Source organism: Pongo pygmaeus, chromosome 22 (assembly GCF_028885625.2).
Source record: "Pongo pygmaeus isolate AG05252 chromosome 22, NHGRI_mPonPyg2-v2.0_pri, whole genome shotgun sequence".
Lineage (NCBI taxonomy): Eukaryota > Metazoa > Chordata > Mammalia > Primates > Hominidae > Pongo > Pongo pygmaeus.
Genome location: NC_072395.2, coordinates 8,691,650 through 8,715,226, shown reverse-complemented (window position 1 = coordinate 8,715,226; position 23,577 = coordinate 8,691,650).

Below are 23,577 nucleotides of genomic sequence, written 5' to 3'. Positions count from 1 at the left end.
TGCATTCAAATCACGAAGTTGAGCATATCTTTTCCAAGAGCAGTTTTGAAACACTCTTTTTGGAGAATCTGCAAGTGGATATTTGGAGCTCTTTGAATCCTTATTGGAAACGGGAATATCTTCAAATAAAAACAAGACAGAAGCATTCTCAGAAACTACTTTTTGATATGTATATTCAACTCACAGAGTTGAACCTTCCGTTTCATAGAGCAGTTTTGAAACACACTTTTTGTAGAATCTGAAAGTGGATATTTGAAGCACTTTGAAGATTTGGTTGGAAACAGGAATGTCTTCAAATAAAAACTAGATAGAAGAAGTCTCAGAAAATACTATGCTATGTGTGCTTTCAAATCACAGAGTTCAACCTTTCTTTTGATAGAGTAGTTTTGAAACACTCTTTTTGTGGATTCTGCAAGTGGACATTTGTAGTGCTATGAGGGCTACGGTGGAAAACGGAATAACTTCAAAAAAAAACTAGACAAAAGCCTTCTCAGAAACTACTTTGTGATGCGTGCATTGCACTCACAGAGTTGAATGTAATTTTTCATAGAGCAGTTGTGAAACACTCTTTTTGTAGAATCTGCAGGTGGAAATTTGGACTGCTTTGAGGCCTTCGTTGGAAACGGGAATATCTTCACATGAAAACTAGACAGAAGCATTCTCAGAAACTTCTTTGTGATGTATGCATTCAACTCACAGAGTTAAACTTTCCATTTGATAGACTAGTTTTGAAACACTCTTTTTGTAGAATATGCACGTGGATATTTGGAGTGCTTTGAGGACTATGGTAGGAAAGGAAATATCTTAACAAAAAAACTAGACAGAAGGATTCTCAGAAACGTCTTTGGGATGTGGGCATTCAACTCACCGGGTTGAATCTTCCTTTTGATAGAGCAGTTTTGAAACACTCTTTTTGTAGAATCTGCAAGTGGATATTTGGAGTGCTTTGAAGCCTTCATTGGAAACGGGAATATCTTCAAATAGAACTAGACAGAAGCATTCTCAAAAAGTACTTTGTGATGTGTGCATTCAACTCACAGAATTGAGCCTTCCTTTTGATAGAGCAGTTTTGAAAAACTCTTTTTGTGGAATCTGCAAGTGGATATTTGGATCGCTTTGAGACTTATGGTAGAAAAGGAAATACCTTCACATAAAACCTAGACAGAAGCATTCTCAGAAACTTCTTTGGATGTTTGCATTCAACTCACAGAACTGAACATACCTTTTCTTATAGCAGTTATGAAACACTCTTTTTGAAGAACGTGGAAGTGGATATTTGGACCAATTTGGGGCCTAGGTTGGAAACAGAAATATCTTCACATAAAACTAGACAGAAACATTCTCCGAAAAATGTCTGTGATGTGTGCATTCAACTCACGGAGTTGAGCATAACTTTTCCTAGAGTTGTTTTGAAGCACTCTTTTTGTGGAATCTGCAAGTGCATATTTAAACCGCTTTGAGGCCTTCGTTTGAAGCGGGAGTTTCCTCTCATAAAAAATAGACAGAAGCATTGTTAGAAACTTCTTTATGTTGTGTGCATTCAACTAACAGAGTTCAACCTTCCTTTTGATAAAGCAGTTTTGAAAACCCCATTTGTACAATGTGCAAGTGGATATTTGGAGTGCTTTGAAGACTTTGTTGGAAAGGGAAATATCATCACATAAAAACTTGACAGAAGCATTCTCAGAAACTACATTGTGATGTGTGCGTTCATCTCACAGTTGAAACTTCCTTTTGATAGAGCAGTTATGAAACACTCTTTTTGTAGTATCTGCAAAGTGATGTTTGCACCATTTTTAGGCCTTCTTTGGAAACGAGTATATCTTCACATAAAACCTAGACAGAAGCATTCTCAGAAACTTCTCTGTGATGTGTGCATTCTACTCACAGAGTTTAACATAACCATTCATAAAGCAGTTTTGAAACACTATTTTTGTAGTATCTGCAAGTGGATATTTGGATCGCTTGGAGGCCTTTGTTGAAAACGGGAATATCTTCACATAAAAACTAGACAGAAGCATTCTCAGAATCGACTTTGTGATGTGTGCATTCAACTTACAGAGTTGAACCTTCCTTTTGAAAGAGCAGTTTTGAAACAGTCTTTTTGTAGAATCTTCATGGGGATATGTGGATCGATTTGAGGCCTTCATTGGCAACGGGAATATCTTCACATAAAAACTAGACAGAAGCATTCTCAGAAACTACTTTGTGATGTGTGCATTCTACTCACAGAGTCGAACCTTCGTTTTGATAGAGAAGTTTTGAAACACTTTTATTGCAGAATCTGCAAGTGGACATTTGGAGTGCTTTGAAGCCTTCAGTGGAAAAGGAAATATCTTCACATATTAACTAGACAGAAGGATTCACAGAAACTTCTTCATGATGTGTGCATTCAACTCACAGAGTTGAACCTTCCTTTTGATAGGGCAGTTTTGAAACACGCTTTTTGTAGGATCTGCAGTGGGATATTTGAAGCGCTTATATGCCTTTGTAGATAACGGGAATATCTTCAAATAAAAACTAGACGGAAATATTCTCAGAAACTATTTTGTGATGTGTGCATTCAACTCAGAGTTGAACATTTCTTTTGATAGAGCAGTTTTGAAACACTCTTTTTGTAGAATATGCATGTGTACATTTGTAGCACTTTGAGGGCTATGGTGGAAAAGGAAATATCTTCAAATAAAAAAGAGACAGAAGCTTTCTCAGAAACTTCTTTGTGATATGTGCATTGAACTCAGAGTTTCGAACCTTCCTTTAGATAGAGCAGTTTTGAAACACTCTTCTTTTAGAATTTGCACATGGATATTTGGATCTTTTTCATATCTTCATTGGAAATGGGTAGAACGTCACATAAAAAGCAGACAGAAGCATTCTCAGAAACTTCTATGTGAGGTGTCCATTCAACTCAAAGAGTTGAAATCTCCTTTTGATAGTGCAGTTTTGAAACAGAATTTTTGTGTATCTGCAAGTGGATATTAGGAGTGCTTTGAAGCCTTCATTGGAAACGGGAATATCTTCACATAAAAACTAGACAGAAGCATTCTCAGAAACTTCTTTGTGATATGCACATACAACTCACAGAATTGAACGTTCCCTTACATACAGCTGTTTTGAAACAGTTGTTTGTAGAATCTGCAAGCGGATATTTGGAACGCTTGGAGGCCTTCATTGGAATCGGGAATATCTTCACATAAAAACTAGACAGAAGCATTCTCAGAAACTTCTTTGTGATTTGTGCATGCAACTCACGGAGTTGAACCTTCCTCTTCATAGAGCAGTTTTGAAACATTCTTTTTGTAGAATCTGCAATTGAATATTTTGAGCGCTTCGAAGCCTCTTTTGGAAATGGGAATATCTTCAAATAAAAACTAGACAGAAGCATTCTCAAAACTTCTTTGGGATGTGTGCATTCGGCTCACAGAATTGAAAATTCCCTTACATAGAGCAGTTTTGATACAGTTTTTTGCAGAGTCTGCAAGTGGATATTTGGAGCACTTTGAGGCCAATGGTGGAAAAGGAAGTATCTTCACATAAAATTTAGACAGAAGCATTATGAGAAACTTCCTTGTGATGGGTGCATTCAACTCATGGAATTGAACCTTTCTTTTAGTAGAGCAGTTTTGAAACTCTCTTTTTGTAGGATCTTCAAGTAGACATTTGGAGAGCTTTGAGGCCTTCAGTGGAAAAGGAAATATCTTCACATTAAAACTAGACAGAAGCATTCTCAGAAACTTCTTTGTGATCTGTGCATTCAACTCACATAGTTGAACATTCCTTTTGATAGAGCAGTTTTGAAACACTCTTTTTGTAAAATCTGCAATTGGTTACATGGGTTGCTTTGAAGCCTTTGTTGGAAAGGGGAATATCTTCACATATAAACTAGACAGAAGCATTCTCAGAAACTTCTTTGTTTTGATTGCAGTAAACTCACAGAGTTGAACCTTCCTTTTAATAAAGCAGTTTTGAAATAAACTTTTTGTAGAATCTCCAAGTTGACATTTTGAGCACTTTCAGGCCTTCGGTTGTAAAGGAAATATCTTCACATAAAAACTAGAAAGAAGCATTCTCAGAAACATGTTTCTGTTGTGCGCATTCAACTCACAGAGTTGAACATAACTTTTCATACAGCAGTTTTGAAATTCTGTTTTTGTAGAATCTGCAAGTGGAAATTTGAAGTCCTTTGAAGCCTTCATTGGAAACGGAAATATCTTGGAATAAAAACTAGACAGAAGCATTGTTAGAAACTACTTTGTGATGTGTGCATTCAACTCAGAGAGTTGAACATTTCTTTTGATAGAGCACTTTTTAAACACTCTTTTTTTAGAATCTGCAAATGTACATTTGTAGTGCTTTGAGGGCTATGGTGGAAAAGGTAATATCTTCTTAGAAAAACTAGACAAACATTCTCAGAAACTTATTTGTTATGTTTGCATTCAACTCACAAAGTTGAACATACCTATTCATAGAGAAGTTGTGAAACACTCTTTTTGTAGGATCTGCAAATGGATATTTGGACCATTTTGAGACCTTCATTGGATATGGGATTATCTTCACATAAAACTAAACAGAAGCATTCTCAGAAAATTCTTTGTGATGTATGCTTTCAACTCACAGAGTTGAACATAACTTTTCATTGAGCAGTTTTGAAACACTCCTTTTGTAGAATATGCAAGTGGACTTTTGAAGCGCTTGGAGCCCTTCACTGGAAAGGGAATTATCTTCACATAAAATCTGGTCAGAAGAATTCTCAGAAACTGCTTTGTGATGTGCGCATTCAACTCACAGTGTTGTAACTTTCTTTTAATGTAGCAGTTTTGAAACACTCTTTTTGTAGAAACTGCAAGTGGATATTTGGTGCTCTTTGACCTCTATGATGGAAAAGGAAATCTCTTCACATAAAAACAACACAGAAGTATTCTGAGAAACTTCTTTCTGATGTGTGCATTCAACTGAAACAATTGAGCGTATCTTTTTATTGAGCAGTTTTGAATCTCCCTTTTTGCAGAATCTGCAAGTGGATGTTTGGAGAGCTGTGAATCTTACTGTGGAAAAGGTAGTATCTTCACATAAATACTACACAGAAGCATTCTGCAAACTTCTTTGTGAGCTGTGTGTTCAACTCATAGAGTTGAACTTATCTTCTCATTGAGAAGTTTTGAATCTCTCATTTTGTAGAATCTGCAAGTGGATATTTGGAGCCCTTTGTGTAATATGGTGGAAAAGGAAATTTCTTCAAATAAAAACTACATAGAAACAATCAGAGAAACTACTTCGTGATGTGTGCATTCAGCTCACAGTGTTGAACCTGTCTTTTGATTGAGTAGTTTTGAATCTCTCTTTTTGCAGAATCTGCAGGTGGATATTTGGGGCCCTTTGAGGCTTACAGTGGAAAAGCAAATATCTTCACATAAAAACTACACAGAATGATACTGAGAAACTTCTTTGTGATGCGTGCATTCAACTCCCAGAGTTGAACCCATCTTTAGATTGAGCAGTTTTCAATCTGTCTCTTCCAGATTCTGCAGGTGGATATTTTTAGCCCTTTGTGGCCTATGGTGGAAAAGGAAATATCTTCAAATAAAAACTACACAGAAACTTTTGGAGAAACTTCATTGTGATATGTGCATTCATCTCACAGGGTTGAAGCTAACTTATGCTTGAGCAGTTTTGAAACAGTCTTTTTGTACAGTCTGCAAGTGGATATTTAGAGCGCTATGAGGCCCACCGTGGAAAAACAAATATCTTCAGACAAAAACTACACAAAAGAATTCTGAGAAACTTCTTGGGATGGGTGCATTCATCACACAGAGTTGAAACTTTCTTTTGATTGAGCAGTTTTGGAACACTCTTTTTGTAGAAGCTGCAAGTGAATACTTGCAGTCTTTTGTTGCCTATGGTGGAAAAGGAAATCTTTTCACATGAAAACTGCACAGAAGCATTCTGAGAAACTTCTTTGTGATGTGTGCATTAATCTCACAGAATTGAAACTTTCTTTTGATTGAGCAGTTTTGACACACTCTTCGTAGAATCTGCGAGTGGATAATTGAAGCCCTTTGAGGCCTGCTGTGGAATAGGAAATATCTTCACACAGAAACTCCTCAGAAGCATTTTGAGAAACTTCTTTGTGATGTTTGCATTCAACTCACAGAGTTGAATCTATCTTTTGATGGAGCAGTTTAGAATCTCTCTTTTTGTAGAATCTGCAAGTGGATATTTAGAGCACTTTGTGCCCTGTGATGGAAAAGGAAATAACTTCAAATAAAAACTACACAGAAGCATTCTCAGAAACTTCTTTGAAATGTGTGCATTCAATTCACAGAGTTGAACTTATCTTCTCATTGAGCAGTTTTGAATCTCTCTTTCTGAAGGATCTACAAGTGGATATTTGGAGCCCTTTGCCACCTATTGTGGAAAAGGAAATATCTTCAAATGAAAACTACTCAGAAGCATTCTAAGAAACTTTTCGTGATGTGTGCATTCAACTCAATGAGTTGTACCTACCTTTCTATTGAGCCGTTTGGATTTCTCTGTTCATAGAATCTGCAAGTGGATATTTGGAGCACAGTGACTCCTACTGTGGAAAATAAAATACTTTCCAATAAAACCACACAGAAGCATTCTGAGAAACTTCTTTATGATGTGTGCATTCAACTCACAGAGTTGAACCAATCTTTTGATTGAGAAGTATTGAATCTCTCTTTTTGGAGAATCTGCAAGTGGATGTTTGGAGAGCTTTGAGGCTTTGTGGAAAAGGAAATATATTCACATAAAAACTACACAGAAACATTGTGAGAAACTTCTTTGCAAGGTGTACATTCAAATCACACAGTTGATCTTATCTTCCCATTGAGCAGTTTTGAATCTCTTTTTCGAGAATCTGCAAGTGGAAATTTGGAGCCCTTTGTGCCGTATGGTGGAAAAGGAAATATCTTCAAATAAAAAGTACAGAAAATCATTCAGAGAGACTTCCTTGTGATGTATGCATTGAAATCATGGAGCTGAACTTGTCTTTTGATTTAGCCATTTTGAATCACTCTTTTTGCAGAATCTGCAGGTGGATATTTGGAGATATTTGAGGCCTATTGTGGAAAGCAAATATCTTCTCATAAAAACTACACAGAAGCATTCAGAAAAACTTCTTTTGGATGTGTGCAATCAACTCACAGAGTTGAACCTTTCTTTTTATTGAGCAGTTTTGAATGTGTCTTTTGCAGAATCTGCAAGAGGATATTTGGAGCCCTTTTCGGCCTATGGTGGAAATGGATATATCTTCAAATAAAAACTGCACAGAAACATTCTGAGAATCTTTTTGAGGAGTGCACTCATCTCACAGGGTTGAACTGCTCTTATCATTGAGAAGTTTTGAAACACTCTTTTTGTAGAATCTGCAAGTGAATATTTGGAGCCCTTTGAGGCCTACCGTGGAAAACCAAATATCTTCAGATAAAAACTACACAGAAGCATTCTGAAAAACCTCTTTGTGATGTGTGCATTCATCTCACTGAGTTGAAACTTTGTTTTGATTGAGCAGTTTTGAAACAATCTTTTTCTAGAATCTGCAAGTGGATAATTTGAGCCCTAAGAGGCCTATTGTGGAAAAGGAAATATCTTCAGATAAGAACTACTCAGAAGCATTCTAAGTAACTTCTTTGTGACGTGTGCATTTAACTCACAGAGTTGAATCTATCTTTTGATTGAGCATTTTAGAATCTCTCTTTTTGTAGAATCTGCACGTGGATATTTGGAGCCCTTTGGACCCTATGGTGGAAAAGGAAATATCTTCAAATAAACGTTACACAGAAGCATGCAGAGAAACTTCTTTGTGATGTATGCATTCAACTCACAGACTTTATCCTATCTTTTGATTCAGCAGTTTTGAAACTCTCTTTTTGCACAATTTGCAGGTGGATGTTTGGAGGGCTTTGAGGACTATTGTGGAAAAGCAAATGTCTTCACATAAAAACTACACAGAAGCATTCTGAGAAACTTCTTTGTGAGGTGTGCATTCAACTCACACTGTTGAACTTATCTTCTCATTGAGCAGTTTTGACTCTCTCTTTTTGCAGAATCTGCAGGTGGCTATTTGGAGCCCTTTGAGGCCTACTGTGGAAAAGCAAATATCTTCACATAAGAACTACACAGAAATATTTTGAGAAAGTCTTTGGGATGTATGCATTCAACTCGCAGAGTTGAAACTATCTTTTGATAGAGTAGTTTTGAATCTCTCTTTTTGCAGAATCTGCAAGTGGATATTTTGTGCCCTTTGAGGCCTATTGTGGAAAAGTAAATATATTCGCATAAAAACTACACAGAAGCATTCTGAGAAACTTCTTTGTGATGTGTGCAGTCATCTCACACAGTTGAACATTTCTTTTGTTAGAGCAGTTTTGATTCACTCTTTTTGTAGAATCTGCAAATGTATAATTGGAGTCCTTTGAGGTGTACTGTGGAAAAAAAATCTTCACAAAAAAACTACACAGAAGGATTCTGGGAAACTTCTGTGGGATGGGTGCATTCAACACACATAGTTGAACCTATCTTTTGATTCAGCAGTTTTGAATCTCTCTTTCTGTAGAATCTGCAAGTGGATATTTGGAGTGCTGTGAGGTCTACTTTGGAAAATCAAATATGCTCACATAAAAACTACACACAAGCATTCTGAGAAACTTCTTTGTGATGTGTGCATTCAACTCAAAGAGTTGAAACTACGTTTTGATTGAGCAGCTTTGAACTTCTTTTTTTGCAGAATCTGCAAGTGGATGTTTGGAGACCTCCGAGGCCTGTTGTGGAAAAGGAAATATCTTCACATGAAAACTACACAGAATAATTCTGAGAAACTTCTTTGTGAGGTGTGCATTCAACACACAGAGTTGAACTTATCTTCTCCTTGAGCAGTTTTGAATCTATCTTGTTGTAAAATCTGCAAGTGGATATATTAAGCCCTTTGAGCCCTATGCTGGAAAAGGAAATATCTTCAAATAAAAACTACACAGAAGCAATCAGAGAAACTCCTTTGTAAGGTATGCATTCAACTCACAGTGTTGAACCTATCTTTTGATTGAGCAGTTGTGAATCTCTCTATTTGCAGAATCGGCAGGTGGATGTTTGGCACCCTTTGAGGTCTACTGTGGAAAACAAAATATCTTCACATAAAAACTACACTGAAGCCTTCTGAGAAACGTCTTTGGGATGTATGCACTCAACTCAGAGTTGAACCTTTCTTTTGATTGAGCAGTTTTGAATCTCCCTTTTTGCAGAATCTGCAAGTGGATATTTGGAGCCCTATGCGCCCTACGGTGGAAAAGGAAATATCTTCATATGAAAACTACACAGAGACATTCTGAGAAAGTTCTTTGTGATGTGTGCATTCATCTCACAGGGTTGAACCTATCTGATGATTGAGCAGCTTTGAAACACACTTTTTGTGGAATCTGCAAATGGATATTTGGAGGGCTTTGAGGCCAACTGTGGAAAAGCAAATATCTTCAGATAAAAATTACACAGAAGCACTCTGAGAAACTTCTGTGTCATGTGTGCATTCAACTCACAGAGTTGAACCTATCTTTTGATGGAGCAGTTTTGAATGTCTTTTTGCAGAATCTGCAAGTGGATGTTTCGAGAGCTTTGAGGATTGTGGTGGAAAAGGAAATATCTTCACATAAAAACTACACAGAAGAATTCAGAGAAACTTCTTTGTTATGTAGGCATTCAACTAACAGGGCTGAACCCATCTTTTCATTGAGCAGTTTTGAATCTCTCTTTTTGTAGAATCGGCAAGTGGATTTTTGGAGACCTTGGCGCCCCATAGTGGAAAAGGAAATATCTTCAAATAAAAACTACACAGTACTATTTAGAGAAACTTCTTTGTGATGTATGCAATCAAATCTCAGAGTTGAACCTATCTTTTGATAGAGCAGTTTTGAATCTCTCCTTTTGCAGAATATGCAGGTGGATATTTGGAGCCTTTTGAGGCCTACAGTGGAAAAGCAAATCTCTTCACATAAAAACTACACAGAAGCATTCTGAGAAACTACTTTGGGAAGTGTGCATTCAACTCACAGAGTTGAACCTATCTTTTGATTGAGCAGTTTTGAATCTCTCTATTTGCAGAATCTGGAAGAGGATATTTGGAGTCCATTGGGTCCCATGGTGGAAAAGAAAATATCTTCAATTAAAAACTACACAGAAACATTCAGAGAACCTTCTTTGTGATGTGTGCATTCATCTGATAGGGTTAAACCTATCTTATGATTGAGGAGTTTTGAAACACTCCTTTTACAGAATCTGCGAGGGGATATTTGGTGCGCTTTCAGGCCTACCTTGGAAAAGCAAATATCTTCAGATAAAAACTACACAGAAGCATTCTGAGAAACTTCTTTGTGATGTGTGCATTCATCTCACAAAGTTGAACTTTTCTTTTGATTGAGGAGTTTTGAAACTATTTTTGTAGAATCTGCAAGGGGATATTTGGAGCCGTTTGAGGTCTATTGTGGAAAAGGAAATATCTTCACATAAAAACTACACAGAAGCAGTCAGAGAAACTTATTTGTGATGTGAGCATTCATCTCACAAGGTTGAACCTATTTCATGATTGAACAGTTTTGAAACACTCTTTTTGTGGAATCTGCAAGTGGATATTTGGATCGCTTTCAGGCCTACCATGGAAAGGCAAATATCTTCAGCTAAAAACTGCACAGAAGCATTCTGAGAAACTTCTCTGTGATGTGTGCATTCAATTCACATATTTGAATCTCTCTTTTGAATGATCTGTTTTGAATCTCTCTTTTTGCAAAATCTACAAGTGGATGTTTGGAGAGCTTTGAGGCCAATTGTTGAAAAGGAAATATCTTCACATACAAACTAAAAAGAAACATCGTAAGAAACATCTTTGTGAGGTGTGCATTCAACTCACAGAGTTGAACTTATCTTCACATTGAGCAGTTTCAAATCGCTCTATTTGTAGAATCTGCAAGTGGATATTTGGAGCGTTGTGAGGCCTGCTTTGGAAAATCAAACATGTTCACAGAAAAACTACACAGAAGCATTCTGAGAAACTTTTTCTGATGTGTTCATTCATCTCAAAGTGTTGAACCTATCATTTGATTGAGCAGTTTTGAATCTCTCCTTTTGCAGAATCTGCAAGTGGATGTTTGGGGATCTTTGAGGCCTACTGTGTAAAAGGAAATATCTTCACAAAAAAACTACATGGAAGAATTCTGAGAAACTCCTTTGTGAGATGTCCATTCAACTCACAGAGTTAAACTTATCTTCTCATTGAGCAGTTTTGAGTCTCTCTTTTTGTGGAATATGCAAGTGGATATTTGGAGCCCTTTGTGCCCTATGGTGGAAAAGGAAATATCTTCAAATAAAAGCTACATAGAAACATACAGAGAAACTTTCTTGTGATGTGTGCTTTCGTTTCACAGAATTGAACGTTTCTTTTGATTTAGCAGTTTTGAAACACTCTTTTTGTAGAATCTGCAAGTGGATAATTGGAGACATTTGAAGCCTATTGCAGAAAATGAAATATCTTCATATAAAAACTACTCAGAAGCATTCTGAGAAACTCCTTTGTGATGTGTAGATTCAACTCACAGAGTTGAACCTATGTTTTGATTGAGCAGTTTTGAATCTCTCTTTTCGTAGAATCTGCAAGTGGATATTTGGAGCGTTGTGAGGCCTACTGTAGAAAATCAAATATGCTCACATAAAAACTACACAGAAGCATTCGGAGAAACCTGTTTGTGATGTGTGCATTCAACTCTCAGAGTTGAAACTTCCTTTTGATTGAGTAGTTTTGAATCTCTCTTTTTGCAGAATCCGCAAGAGGATATTTGGAGCGTGGTGAGGCCTACTGTAGAAAATCAAATATGCTCACATAAAAACTACACAGAAGCATTCTGAGAAACCTGTTTTTGATGTGCGCATTCAACTCACAGAGTTGAAACTTTCTTTTGATTGAGCACTTTTGAATCTCTCTTTTTGCAGAATCTGCATGTGGATGTTTGGAGAGCTATGTGTCCTATTGTGGAAAAAGCTATATCTTCACATAAAAACCATACAGAAGCATTCTGAGAAAGCTCTTTGTGATGTGTGCATTCAGCTCACAGAGTTGAACTTATTTTCTCATGGAGCAGTTTGGAATCTCTCTTTTTGTAGAATCTACAAGTGGATTTTTGGAGCCCTTTGCGCCCTGTGGTGGAAAAGGTAATATCTACAAAGAAAATCGACACAGAAGTATTCAGAGAAACTTCTTTGTGATGTATGCATTCATCTCTCTGAAGTGAACATATCTTTTGATTGATGAGTTTTGAATCTCTCTTTTTGCAGAATTTGCAGTTGAATATTTGGAGCAGTTTGAGGCCAATGGTGGAAAAGCAAACATCTACACATGAATACTACACAGAAGCATTCTGAGAAACTATTTTGAGATGTGTGCATTCAACTCCCAGATTTGAAACTTTCTTTCATGGAGCAGTTTTGAATCTCTCTTTTTGCAGAATCTGCAAGTGGCTATTTGGAGCCCTTTGCAGCCAATGGTGGAAAAGGAAATATCTTCAAATAAAAACTACACAGAAACGTTCTGAGAAACTACTTCCTGATATGTGCATTCATCTCACAGTGTTGAACATATCTTATGATTGATCAGTTTTCAAACACTCTTTTTGTAGTATCTGCAAGGGGATATTTGGAGCACTTTGAGGCCTACCATGGAAAAGCCAGTATCTTCAGATAAAAACTACACAGAAGCATTCTGAGAAACTCCTTTGTGATGTGTGCATTCATCTCAGATTTGAACTTTTCTTTTGATTGAGCAGTTTTGAAACACTCTTTATGTAGAATCTGCAAGTGGATAATTGGAGCCCTTTTTGACCTATTGTGGAAAAGGAAATAGCTTCACATAAAAAGTAGACAGAGGCATTCTGAGAAACTTCTTTCTGATGTGTGCATTCAGCTCACAGAGTTGAACCTTTCTTTTGATTGAGCAGTTTACAAACTCTTTTTGCAGAATCTGCAGGTCGGTATTTGGAGCCCTTTGAGGCCTACTGTGGAAAACCAAATATCTTCACATAAAAACTACACAGAAGAATTCTGAGAAATTCCTTTGGCATGTGTGCATTCACCTCATAGGGTTCAACTTATCTTTTGATTGAGCAGTTTTGAATCTCTCTTTTTGCAGAATCTGCCGGTGGATATTTGGAGCCCATTGTGCCCTGTAGTTGAAAAGGAAATATCTTCAAATAAAAACTACACAGAAACATTCTGAGAAACTTCTTTGGGATGTGTGCCATCATCTCACAGGGTTGAACCTATCTTCTGATTGAGCAGTTTTGAAACAATCTTTTTGTATAATCTGCAAGTGGATATTTGGAGCACTTTGAGGCCTACTGTGGAAAAGCAAATATCTTCAGATAAAAACTACACAGAATCATTCTGAGAAACTTCTTTGTGATGTGTGCATACATCTCACAGAGCTGAAATTTTCTTTTGATTGAGCAGTTTTGAAACTCTCTTTTTGTAGAAACTGCAAGTGGATATTTGCAGCTTTTTGAGGCCTGTTGTGGAAAAGGAAATATCTTCCCATAAAAACCAGATAGAAGCATTCTGAGAAACTACTTTGTGATGTATACATTCATCTCACAGAGTTGAAAGTTGCTTTTGATTGAGCAGTATTGAAACATCCTTTTCGTAGAATCTGCAAGTAGATAATTGCAGCCCTTTGAGGCCTATTGTGGAAAAGGCAATATCTTCACATAAAAACTACTTAGAAGCCTTCTGAGAAAGTTTTTGTGATGTCTGCATTCAACTCACAGAGTTGAAAATATCATTTGATTGAGCAGTTTAGAATCTCTCTTTTTGTAGAATCTGCAAGTGGATATTTGGAGCCCTTTGCACTCTGTGGTGGAAAAGGAAATAACTTTAAATAAAACCTACACAGAAGCATTCTCAGAAACTTCTTTCTGATGTGTGCATTCAACTCACAGAGTTGAACCTAATTTTTGATTAAGTTGTTTTGAATCTCTCTTTTTGTAGAATCTACAAGTGGATATTTGGAGTGCTGTGAGGCCTTCTGAGGAAAATCAATTATGTTCACAGAAAAAGTACAGAGAAGCATTCTGAAAAACTCCTCTGTGATGTTTGCATTAAACTCACTGAATTGAACCTACCATTTCATTGAACAGTTTTCAATCTCTTTTTGTAGAATCAGCAAGTGGATGTTTGGAGAGCTTCAAGGCCTATTGTGGAAAAGGAAATATCTTCACTTAAATACTAAACAGAAGTATTCTGAGAGACTTCTTTGTGAGGTGTGAATTCAAAACACAATGTTGAACTTATCTTCTCATTGAGCTGATTTGAATCTCCCTTTTTGTAGAATCTGCAAGTGGATAGAAAAAATATATCTTCCAATAAAAGCAACATAGCAGCATTCAGAGAAACTTCTTTGTGATGTATGCATTCAACTCAAAGGGTTGAACCTATCTTGTGATTGAGCAGTTTTGAATCTCTCTTTTTGTAGAATCTGCAGGTGGATATTTGGATCCCTTTGAGGCCTACTGTGGAAAACCAAATATCTTCGCATAAAAATTACACAGAAGAATTCTGAGAAACTTCTTTGGGATGTGTGAATTCAACTCACAGTGTTGAACATATCTTTTGATTGAGCAGTTTTGAGTCTCTCTTTTTGCAGAATCTGCAAGTGGATATTGGGAGCCCTTTGTGGCCTATGGTGGAATAGGAAATATCTTCAAAAAAAAAAAAAAACTACACAGAAACATTGTGAGAAACTTCTTTGTGATGTGTGCATTCATCTCACAAGTTTGAAGCTATCTTATGATTCAGCAGTTCACACTTTTTTTAATTAATTAATTTATTATTATACTTTAGGTTTTAGTGTACATGTGCACAATGTGCAGGTTAGTTAAATATGTATACATGTGCCATGCTGGTGCGCTGCACCCACTAACTCCTCACCTAGCATTAGGTATATCTCCCAATGCTGTCCCTTTCCCCTCCCCCCACCCCACAACAGTCCCCAGAGTGTGATGATCCCCTTCCTGTATCCAGGTGTTCTAATTGTTCAATTCCCACCTATGAGTGAGAATATGCAGTGTTTGGTTTTTGGTTCTTGCGATAGTTTACAGAGAATGATGATTTCCAATTTCATCCATGTTCCTAAAAAGGACATGAACTCATTATTTTATATGGCCGTATAGTATTCCATGGTGTACATATGCCACATTTTCTTAATCCAGTCTATCACTGTTGGACATTTGGGTTGCTTACGTGTGCATGTGTCCTTATAGCAGCATGATATATAGTCCTTTGGGTATATACCCAGTAATGGGATGGCTGGGTCAAATGGAATTTCTAGTTCTAAATCCCTGAGGAATTGGCACACTGACTTCCACAATGGTTGAACAAGTTTAGAGTCCACCAACTGTGTAAAAGTGTTCCTATTTCTCCACATCCTCTCCAGCACCTGTTGTTTCCTGACTTTTTAAGGATTGCCATTCTAACTGGTGTGAGATGGTATCTCATTGTGGTTTTGATTTGCATTTCTCTGATGGCCAGTGATGGTGTGCATTTTTTCATGTTTTTTGGCTGCATAAATGTCTTCTTTTGAGAAGTGTCTGTTCATGTCCTTCACCCACATTTTGATGGGGTTGTTTGTTTTTTTCTTGTAAATTTGTTGGAGTTCATTGTAGATTCTGGATATTAGCCCTCTGTCAGATGAGTACGTAGAGAAAATTTTCTCCCATTTTGTAGGTTGCCTGTTCACTCTGATGGTAGTTTCTTTTGCTGTGCAGAAGCTCTTTAGTTTAATTTGATCCAACTTGTCAATTATGGCTTTTGTTGCCATTGCTTTTGGTGTTTTAGATATGAAGCCCTTGCCCATGCCTATGTCCTGAATGGTAATGCCTAGGTTTTCTTCTAGGGTTTTTATGGTTTTAGGTCTAACATTTAAGTCTTTAATCCATCTTGAATTGATTTTTGTATAAAGTGTAAGGAAGGGATCCAGTTTCAGCTTTCTACATATGGCTAGCCAGTTTCCCAGCACCATTTATTAAATAGGGAATCCTTTGCCCATTGCTTGTTTTTCTCAGGTTTGTCAAAGACCAGATAGTTGTAGATATGTGGCATTATTTCTGAGGGCTCTGTTCTGTTCCATTGATCTATATCTCTGTTTTCGTACCAGTACCATGCTCTTTTGGTAACTGTAGACTTGTAGTACAGTTTGAAGTGAGGTAGTGTGATGCCTCCAGCTTTGTTCTTTTGACTTAGGATTGACTTGGTGATGTGGCTCTTTTTTGGTTCCATAGGAAATTTGAAGTAGTTTTTTTCCAATTCTGTGAAGAAAGTCATTGGTAGCTTGATGGGGATGGCATTGAATCTGTAAATTGCCTTGGGCAGTATGGTCATTTTCACGATATTGATACTTCCCACCCATGAGCATGGAATGCTCTTCCATTTGTTTGTATCCTCTTTTATTTCCTTGAGTAGTGGTTTGTAGTTCTCCTTGAAGAGGTCCTTCAAGTCCCTTGTAAGATGGATTCCTAGGTATTTTATTCCCTTTGAAGCAATTGTGAATGGGAGTTCACTCATGATTTGGCTCTCTGTTTGTCTGTTGTTGGTGTGTAAGAAAGCTTGTGATTTTTGTACATTGATTTTGTATCCTGAGACTTTGCTGAAGTTGCTTATCAGCTTAAGGAGATTTTGGGCTGAGACAATGGGGTTTTCTAGATATACAATCATGTCGTCTGCAAACAGGGACAATTTGACTTCCTCTTTTCCTAATTGAATACCATTTATTTCCTTCTCCTGCCTAATTGCCCTGGCCAGAACTTCCAACACTATGTTGAATAGGAGTGGTGAGAGAGGGCATCCCTGTCTTGTGCCAGTTTTCAAAGAGAATGCTTCCAGTTTTTGTCCATTCAGTATGATATTGGCTGTGGGTTTGTCATAGATAGCTCTTATTATTTTGAGATACGCCCCAACAATATCTAATTTATTGAGAGTTTTTAGCATGAAGGGTTGTTGAATTTTGTCAAAGGCATTTTCTGCATCTATTGAGAAAATCATGTGGTTTTTGTCTTAGGTTCTGTTTATATTCTGGATTACATTTATTGATTTGTGCATATTGAACCAGCCCTGAATCCCAGGGATGAAGCCCACTTGATCATGGTGGATAAGCTTTATGATGTGCTGCTGGATTCGGTTTGTCAGTATTTTATTGAGGATTTTTGCATCAATGTTCATCAAGGATATTGGTCTAAAATTCTCTTTTTTGGTTGTGTCTCTGCCCGGCTTTGATATCAGGATGATGCTGGCCTCATACAATGAGTTAGGGAGGATTCCCTCTTTTACTATTGATTGGCATAATTTCAGAAGGAATAGTACCAGCTGCTCCTTGTACCTCTGGTAGAAATCGGCTGTGAATCCATCTGGTCCTGGACTTTTTTTGGTTGGTAAGCTATTGATTATTGCCACAATTTCAGCTCCTGTTATTGGTCTATTCAGAGATTCAACTTCTTCCTGGTTTAGTCTTGGGAGAGTGTATGTGTCATGTAATTTATCCATTTCTTCTAGATTTTCTAGTTTATTTGCGTAGAGGTGTTTGTAGTATTCTCTGATGGTAGTTTGTATTTCTGTGGGATCGGTGGTGATATCCCCTTTATCATTTTTTATTGCATCTATTTGATTCTTCTCTCTTTTTTTCTTTATTAATCTTGCTAGCGGTCTTTCAATTTTGTTGATCTTTTCAAGAAACCAGCTCCTGGATTCATTAATTTTTTGAAGGGTTTTCTGTGTCTCTATTACCTTCAGTTCTGCTCTGATTTTAGTTATTTCTTGCCTTCTGCTAGCTTTTGAATGTGTTTGCTCTTGCTTTTCTAGTTCTTTTAATTATGATGTTAGGGTGTCAATTTTGGATCTTTCCTGCTTTCTGTTGTTGGCATTTAGTGCTATAAATTTCCCTCTACACACTGCTTTGAATGCATCCCAGTGATTCTGGTATGTTGTGTCTTAGTTCTCGTTCGTTTCAAAGAACATCTTTATTTCTGCCTTCATTTCGTTATGTATCCAGTAGTCATTCATGAGCAGGTTGTTCAGTTTCCATGTTGTTGAGAGATTTTGAGTGAGATTCTTAATCCTGAGTTCTAGCTTGATTGCACTGGGATCTGAGAGATAGTTTGTTATAATTTCTGTTCTTTTACATTTACTGAGGAGAGCTTTACTTTCAACTATGTGGTCAATTTTAGAATATGTGTGGTGTGGTGCTGTAAAAAAATGTATATTCTGTTGATTTGGGGTGGAGAGTTCTGTAGATGTCTATTAGGTCTGCTTGGTGCAGAGCTGAGTTCAATTCCTGGGTATCCTTGTTGACTTTCTGTCTCGTTGATCTGTCTAATGTTGACAGTGGAGTGTTAAAGTCTCCCTTTATTAATGTGTGGGAGTCTAAGTCTCTTTGTAGGTCACTCAGGACTTGCTTTTTGATTCTGGGTGCTCCTGTATTGGGTGCATATATATTTAGGATAGTTAGCTCTTCTTGTTGAATTGATCCCTTTACCATTATGTAATGGCCTTCTTTGTCTCTTTTGAACTTTGCTGGTTTAAAGTCTGTTTTATCAGAGACTAGGATTGCAACCCCTGCCTTTTTTTGTTTTCCATTTGCTTGGTAGATCTTCCTGCATCCTTTTATTTTGAGGCTATGTGTGTCTCTGCACGTGAGATGGGTTTCCTGAATACAGCACACTGATGGGTCTTGACTCTTTATCCAATTTGCCAGTCTGTGTCTTTTAATTGGAGCATTTAGTCCATTTACATTTAAAGTTAATATTGTTATGTATGAATTTGATCCTGTCATTATGATGTTAGCTGGTTATTTTGCGTGATAGTTGATGCAGTCTCTTCCTAGTCTCAAAGGTCTTTACATTTTGGCATGATTTTGCAGCGGCTGGTACCGGTTGTGCCTTTCCATGTTTAGCACTTCCTTCAGGAGCTCTTTTAGGACAGGCCTGGTGGTGACAAAGTCTCTCAGCACTTGCTTGTCTGTAAAGTATTTTATTTCTCCTTCACTTATGAAGCCTAGTTTGGCTGGATATGAAATTCTGGGTTGAAAATTCTTTTCTTTAAGAATGTTGAATATTGGCCCCCATTCTCTTCTGGCTTATAGAGTTTCTGCTGAGAGATCCACTGTTAGTCTGATGGGCTTCCCTTTGTGCATAACCCGACCTTTCTCTCTGGCTGCCCTTAACATTTTTCCCTTCATTTCAACTTCGGTGAATCTGACAGTTATGTGTCGTGTAGTTGCTCTTCTCGAGGAGTACCTTTGTGGCATTCTCTGTATTTCCTGAATCTGAATGTTGGCCTGCCTTGCTAGATTGGGGAATTTCTTCTGTGTAATATCCAGCAGAGTGTTTTCCTACTTGGTTCCATTCTCCTCGTCACTTTCAGGTACACCAATCAGACATAGATTAGGTCTTTTCACATAGTCGCATATTTCTTGGAGGCTTTGCTCGTTTCTTTTTTCTTTTTTCTCTAAACTTCCCTTGTCGCTTCATTTCATTAATTTCATCTCCCATCACTGATATCCTTTCTTCCATTTGATCACATCAGCTCCTGAGGCTTCTGCATTCTTCATGTAGTTCTCGAGCCTTGGTTTTCAGCTCCATCAGCTCCTTTAAGCACTTCTCTGTATTGGTTTTTCCAGTTATACATTCTTCTAAATTTTTTTCAATGTTTTCAACTTCTTTGCCTTTGGTTTGAATATCCTCTCATAGCTCAGAGTAATTTGATAGTCTGAAGCCTTCTTCGCTCAGCTCGTCAAGGTCATTGTCCATTCAGCTTTGATCCTTTGCTGGTGAGGAACTGCGTTCCTTTGGAGGAGGAGAGGTGCTCTGCTTTTTAGAGTTTCCAGTTTTTCTGCTCTGCTTTTCCCCATCTTTGTGGTTTTATCTACTTTTGGTCTTTGATGATGGTGATGTACAGATGTGTTTTTGGTGTGGATGTCCTTTCAGTTTGTTAGTTTTCCTACTAACCGACAGGACCCTCAGCTGCAGGTCTGTTGGAGTACCCGGCCGGCCGTGTGAGGTGTGAGTCTGCCCCTACTGGGTGGTGCCTCCCGCTTAGGCTGCTCGGGGGTCAGGGGTCAGGGACCCACTTGAGGAGGCAGTCTGCCCATTCTCAGATGTCCAGCTGTGTGCTGGGAGAACCACTGCTCTCTTCAAAGCTGTCAGACAGGGACATTTAAGTCTGCAGAGGTTACTGCTGTCTTTTGGTTTGTCTGTGCCCTGCCCCCAGAGGTGGAGCCTACAGAGGCAGGCAGGCCTCCTTGAGCTGTGGTGGGCTCCACCCAGTTCGAGCTTCTCAGCTGCTTTGTTTACCTAAGCAAGCCTGGGCAATGGAGGGCGCCCCTCCCCCAGCCTCGCTGCCGCCTTGCCGTTTGATCTCAGACTGCTGTTCTAGCAATCAGTGAGACTCCGTGGGCATACGACCCTCTGAGCCAGGTGTGGGATACAATCTCCTGGTGCGCCATTTTTTAAGCCCTTCAGAAAAGCACAGTATTCAGGTTGGAGTGACCCGATTTTCCAGGTGCCGTCTGTCACCCCATTCTTTGAGTAGCAACTGACCAGTTGTGCTTCCCGAGTGAGGCAATGCCTCGCCCTTCTTCAGTTCATGCACGGTGCGCGCATCCACTGACCTGTGCCCACTGTCTGGAACTCCCTAGTGAGATGAACCTGGTACCTCAGATGGAAATGCAGAAATCACCTGTCTTTTGCATAGCTCACACTTGGAGCTGTAGACCGGAGCTTTTGCTATTCGGCCATCTTCAGTTCACACTTTTTGTAGAACCTGCAAGTGGTATTTTGTGTGCTTTTTGCCCATGGTGGAAAAGGAAATATCTTCAAATAACAAAATTAACAGACGCATTCTTAAAAACATCTTCGTTATGTGTTCATTCAACTAAGAGTGTTGAATCTATCTTTTGATTGAGCAGTTTTGAGTCTCTCTTTTTGTAGAATCTGCAAGTGGATATTTGGAGCACTGTGAGGCTAATTGGAATATCAAATATGTTCACATAAAAACTACACAGAAGCATTCTGACAAACTTCTTTGTGATGTGTGCATTTAACACACAGAGATGAACCAATCTTTTGATTGAGCAGTTTTGAATCTCTCTTTTTGTAGAAATTACAAGTGGATGTTCAGAGATCTCAGAGGCCTATTGTGAAAAAGGGAATATCTTCAAATAAAAACTACACAGAAGCATTCTGAGAAATTTATTTATGAGGTGTGCATTGAACTCACAGAGTTGAACCTATCTTTTGATTGAGCAATTTTGAATCTCTCTTTTTGCAGAATCTGCAAGTGGATATTTGGCACCCTTTGCAGCCTATGTTGGAAAAGGAAATATCTTCCAATTAAAACTACAGAAAAAATTCTGAGATACTTCTTTGTGATGCGTGCATTCATCTCACAGGTTTGAAACTTTCTTTTCATTGAGCAGCTTGGAAATACTCTTTTTGTAGAATCTGCAAGTGGATATTTGGAGCCCTTTGAGGCCTATTTTGGAAAGGGAAATATCTTCACCTAAAAATTAGAAGCATTCGTAGAAATTTCTTTGTGAAGTGTGAATTCAACTCACAGAGTTGAACTTATCTTCTCATTGAGCAGTTTTGAATATCTCTTTTGTAGAATCTGCAAGTGGATACTTGGAGCCCTTTGCGCCCTATGGTGGAAAAGGAAATATCTTCAAATAAAAACGACACAGAAGCATTCTCAGAAACTTCTTTTTGATGTGTGCATTCAACTCACAGGGTTGAATCTGTCTTTTGATTGAGCAGTTTCGAATCTCTCTTTTTGCAGAATCTGCAGGTGAATATTTGGAGCTCTTTGTGGCCTACTGTGGAAAATCAAATATCTTCACCTAAAAACTACACAGAATAATTCTCAGAAACTTCTTTGTGATGTGTGCATTCATGTCACAGGGTTGAACCTATCCTTTGATTGGGTAGTATTGAATCTCTCTTTTTGCAGTATCTGTAAGTGGATATTTGGAACACTTTGCGGCCTATGGCGGAAAAGGAAATATCATCAAATAAAAACTACACAGAAACATTCTGTGAAACTTCTTTGTGATGTGTGTAGTTATCTCACAGGGTTGAACTTATCTTAACATTGAGCAGTTTTGAAACACTCTTTTTAAAGGATTTACAATTGGATATTTGGAGCGCTGTGAGACCTACCGTGGAAAAGCAAATATCTTCAGATCAAAACTACACAGAAGCATTCTCAGAAACTCCTTTAGGATGCATGCATTCATCTTACAGGGTTGAACCTATCTTATGATTGAGCAGTTTTGAAAGGTTCTTTTTCTAGAATATGCAAGTGGATATTTGGAGTGCTTTTTGCCCTGTGGTGGAAAAGGAAATATCTTCAAATAAAAACTACACAGAACCTTTCTCAAAAACATCTCCATGATGTGTGCTTTCAACTCACAGAGTTGAATCCATCTTTTGATTGAGCAGTTTTGAATCTCACTTTTTGTAGAATCTGCAGGTGGATATTGGGAGCGTTGTCAGGCCTAATGCGGAAAATCAAATATGTTCACATAAAAACTACACAGGAGCGTTCTGAGAACTTCACTGTGATGTGTGCATTCAACTCAGAGCTGAACATATCTTTTGACTGAGCAGTTTTGAATCTCTTTTTTTGCAGAATGTGCAAATGGATATTTGGAGCCCCTTTTGGCCTATGGTGGAAAAGGAAATATCTTCAAATAAGAACTACACAGAAACATTCTGAGAAACTTCTTTGCAATGTGTGCATTCATCTTACAGAGTTGATCCTATCTTTTGATTGAGCTGTTTTGAATCTCTCTTTTTGCAGTATATACAGGTGGATATTTTGAGCCCTTTGAGGCCTACTGTGGAAAAGTAAATATCTTCACATAAAAACTGCACAAAAGGATTCCAAGAAACTTCTTCATGATGTGTATATTCACCTCATAGTGTTGAATTGATGTTTTGATTGTGCAGTTTTGAATCTCTCTTTTTGCAGGATCTGCATGTGGATATTTGGAGCCCTTTGCAGCCTATGGTGGAAAAGGAAATATCTTCAAATAAAAACAACCCAGAAACATTCTGAGAACTTCTTTTTGATGTGTGGATTCATCTCACAGTGTTGAAACTTTCTTTCGATTGAGCAATTTTGAAACAGTCTTTTGGTAGAATCTGCATGTGCATATTTGGAGCCCTTTGTGTCCTATTATTGAAAAGGAAATATCTTCACTTAAAAACTACACAGAAGCATTCTGAGAAACTTATTTGTGAGGTGTGCATTCATCTCACAAGTTTGAACCTACTTTATGATTGAGCAGTTTTGAAACACTCTTTTTGTAGAATCTGAAAGTGGATAATTGGAGCCCTTTGAGGCCTATTGTGTAAAAGGAGATATCTTCAAATAAAAACTACTCAGAAGCATTCTGAGAAACTTCTTTATGATGTGTATTCATCTCACAGGGTTGAACGTTACTTTTGATGGAGCAGTTTTAAAACTCTGTTTTTTTAGAAT